The 4,027-nt window shown below is 44.4% G+C and overlaps 1 pseudogene; it reads right to left on the minus strand.

The window, feature by feature from the left end:
• Window positions 1-2,928: 2,928 nt before the first annotated feature.
• On the minus strand, window positions 2,929-3,669 carry LOC148021216 (haloacid dehalogenase-like hydrolase domain-containing protein Sgpp pseudogene; annotated as a pseudogene).
• Between the last annotated feature and the right edge of the window lie 358 nt (window positions 3,670-4,027).

Consider the following 4,027-nt stretch of genomic DNA (forward strand, 5'->3'; position numbering starts at 1 on the left):
CTATCCACATGTCCCATGTCCTTACACTCAATGCAAGAAAGAAATCCAATGAAGATGTTGTAATATATCAAATATTGAAAATTCATGGGATTTTTTTTTTATTTTTCTCCCGTCGGCAATGGTTCGTGCTGGAGGGGGAGAGGGATTTAGAAAGGCCAGCAAGCTCCTTCGCTAGAGCTTGCTTAGCCTCAATGGCCATGCCTCATGACACAAAGGAGAGGGGGGATCCCCCTCCCTCCCCTATTTAAGAGAGGGGGCTGCTGCCGTGGGGAAAAAGAAACGGAAGACACCGTCATAATGTTGAAAGGAGGGAGTAAGACCCCTATTTAAATTGTGAGAGAGGGAGTGAAGGGCTGTCGTCGAGTACGAAAGGAGGAGGAATGAGGGACTGAAGATGAAGGGAGTGCTGCCCCTACACTGATGCAGTCGACGGGAGAGAAAGAAGACGTGTGGAAGCACTCCGCCACTGCCTCGTGATTCTACCGTCCACTTGCCTGTCCTCCCAGCACCGCCACTTGTAGTCGCAGGCCTCGCCGCCTGTCCATCACGCCGCTAGTCGTCGCTAAGCTTTTTCCCCCCACGTGGGGAATCTTTAGAAGCTTCTTGGGGGGGGAAGCTTCCAAAGGGCTTAATAAGCCCCCGTTCACCCCCCTTCCTATACCTTATTATCTTTCCCCCCCCCAGTTTTAATCCTCTTAAGGGCCTTTCACCCCCTTCTTGTGCCTTCTGAAAAAAAACATTTTATTACCCTCCCCCTCTCCCCCCCCCCCCCCCCGCCCCCGTATTTTAAGCCCCCTCTCCCATTGGTGTTGGAACCACGGTTTAACGGGTCAAATCTTAATTTAACCTGACTTGGTCTTTACTTTCAATCAATCTTCTTTACTCAAGAAAGACCACTAAATTAGGATGATTATTCATCCTCTTGCAAGATAACTTGCGTAAGGACATGCCAACTTCATTGTGAGGACTTGGCCATCCCCTTGTGATCCAATCACAAGATCAAGTGACTTCGCACTTGTTGCGCAAGTGTCGCATTGAACTATGAGTCTATGGTCACTAAACAATCTGTTTCAGGTTACTAGGCTGATGTCGTTAGACCTAGGGTTTCCAAGCTTCATCTTTGTAAGATTCTCAGGGACAAACCCTAGCTCACTTTACGATTACAATTCACTGTCCCTACGTTCAGTGAATGTGGGCAAGTATTTAAGGTATAGGCGTTTCCTAGAATTAACTTATTCGGAACGAGTATTCCGCGGCTTAGGTGTTTTAGGTTTTATGCCAATTTGGTTAACTCTAGAAGATAATTTCGAGATTACTTCCATATGATTCATTGACTATGCATAAATTGATTTTTCAACCCTAACTTGGTTTGAGGTCAGGTTAGGTTAATTTCAACTAATCTTCCCTTTTCTTTGCAAACAAAATTCATGCTAAATAAGCAACCTTTTACTTGATAATTTATGCTATTGACAAACGATATTTCCCTAGAGTTTATGTATCGTAAGAATCATTTCATGCTTGCACTTTCCATGATGATTCATTACAAAGAGGATATGGATTAATAGTACGAGATGCTGTTTATACTTCTAGGCTTAATCGAAGTATACTATTTCAATGGATAATAATATAATCTTATAATTCATTTCAATGCATAAGCTATTTGCTAGAAATGCTTTTATGCTTTCTTTATTTTGCATGTTTCATTAAAAGTATTAACGACTAAGTTCCTTCGCCGTGAGCATCTAGGACAAAAATATATCCTATTTCTAACAATTAACCTTGCAAGATTGAATTGTAACAATATCAAATAATAATTAGGAAGGAAAACCTGGGTTTGGGGTGAGATATCCACATGGATACCGGGAGATGATCCTCCTGCGGTTGCGCCTTGGACTTTCTTAGGAGGCATCGCAATTGTAGTTTTTCAGACGTGGAAGCAGCTTTACAACTCCTGCTTGGAATTCCACCGTCGCTCCCTTGCACCGTCCGTTGAAAGTAGTTTTTGAAAGGCTTCCTCCTTGAAGTCGAGAATTCGAAAGGGTGTTTTAGAATCTTTTATGACTAAGACCCATTGAAGCCATGGGGAAGGCTTAATGGCCTTTGTAAACTCGCACGAATGGGAATAGAAAGGTGTGGAAAAGACACAAGGTGCGGGAGAGTTCTAAGGGGTATTTTTATACGGCCTTCAAAGCCCAAGGAAAAAGGGCTTAAGAGAGATTAAATCACGAGAGGGGAGTAATAATAGGACCTCTAAGCCCACTCTTTATTGGGAAAAAAGGGGCTTATAGACCTTTAAACACGAGGGGGGGGTAATAATAAGCACAAGGAGGGCCCTTGAAGGGTTTTACGATACGGGGGTGAAAGGGGTTTCAAGAGATAAAACATTTGGTCCTTATCTAAAGTAGATTTATCATTACCACTTCTTAAAACTTAGGAACCATGCCTTTTAAGCAACGATTTTCCCTTGATAACTAGGGCTTCTAACATCCTTGTGATGCCTACTATGTCAGCATGGTGGCCCATTACATGGGATGTTTCAACCACAAGCATATTCCATCGTATATCAGCACTTTCCCATGGCATTATAGCCCTTATGCAACCGATGCAAAGGAGAAGGCCATGCTGCAAAGGACTGTCCAAGTCCAGCCACTGTCAAGGCCAATGCCACTGATAGCCAACAGAAGGCCTAAGAGCCTACCTCCAATTTGGTAGACTTAGAATTTTCCGCTGTCGAAGGGTTTTCGAAAGCAAAGTCGCGTCTTCAGAAGACCTTGATATATATCAAGATGGAAGATCAAACAAATAAATAATCCAATGTCAGAGATGGTTCTTATAAGGATCACTTAGTCAAGTAGGTGACTAAGGGTCTTTTTAGGAAGCTCTGAATCAAAAAGAGTTTAAGAACAATTGAAGTTATGATTTCCCTTGCTACAAGTCCCATAATTTTGGCTCTTTAAAATTGCTGATAACAAACAATTCTCCAGCTTTGAGCAATGACTCTTCAGGATTCCTCGTTGCTACACCATCAGCTGCCAACTCTAATGCTTGGTCAGGTGAGAGACTGAAATGCCCCAGAGCCTTCAGATAGGGATCTGGAAAGGGCTTTGCTCTTTCACATTCACTTCCTACCACAAGAATCTCAAAGAAATTTGTGAGGCCAAGCAACGATATCATTAACTCAGCATTTTCACGAGGTGCATTTGTAACAGCAGCGCGTTAGAGACCATTCTGTTTTATCCATTCACAGAGTCCTTCCAGACCTTTTACAGGCTTCAGTAGCTTCCTTGCAAGACTGCGAAAACGAGCTTCTTTGTTTTTCCATGAATTTGGCACATTTCTCATTATCCCAGACAGGGAATAAATGTTTAATCACCTCAGCATCATTTCTTCCTGTTATATGGTTGATGTAAAATTCTTCGCTTATCGGTTTTCCTCCCTGGAAGCTCACCTCTTGCAGGAGTTCAGCAAAAGCAGAAATCCTTGATACCACTTCTGTACCTGCTGTAAAAGACGGAGGTAACTCCCTGATCGAATGCTGCGATGTCAGGCTGGATGCTGCACTAGAAGGTTTTGAGAAGGCGGAACCTGGAGGATAGCAAGTATCAAACTCTTTCTTCAACAACTTTTCCGTCACAGAGACTGATAAAAATCACCTCCTGGATTTCGCATTTCCAGCAACTCCAATGGATCCAAGCAACCCGCTGAACAAAGACAGGGAGTTCGGCTATGGAGCCGGGAATCTGAATCCGGCGAGGGCAGGAGACCCCGGCCTGGTATACGACGCGAGCTTCAGGGACTACGTACAGTTCCTGTGCAGCCACGGTCTGAATACGACGACAGTGAGGGCACTGACAGGGGATGCGACGACGGAGTGCCCAGACAACCCGGCAGAGCTGTACAGTCTGAATTATCCAGCGATCACAGCGGCGTATCCGATCGACCTGAAGGGGGGAGTGGTACACGACGGAGAGGACGCTGACGAACGTGGGGGGGGGCTTGGTCACGAACTGCACGTATGAGGCGGTGA

This window comes from Lygodium microphyllum, chromosome 18 (genome assembly GCF_053477565.2).
Source record: "Lygodium microphyllum isolate KBCC chromosome 18, Lygodium_microphyllum_v1.1.10, whole genome shotgun sequence".
Taxonomy (NCBI): domain Eukaryota; kingdom Viridiplantae; phylum Streptophyta; class Polypodiopsida; order Schizaeales; family Lygodiaceae; genus Lygodium; species Lygodium microphyllum.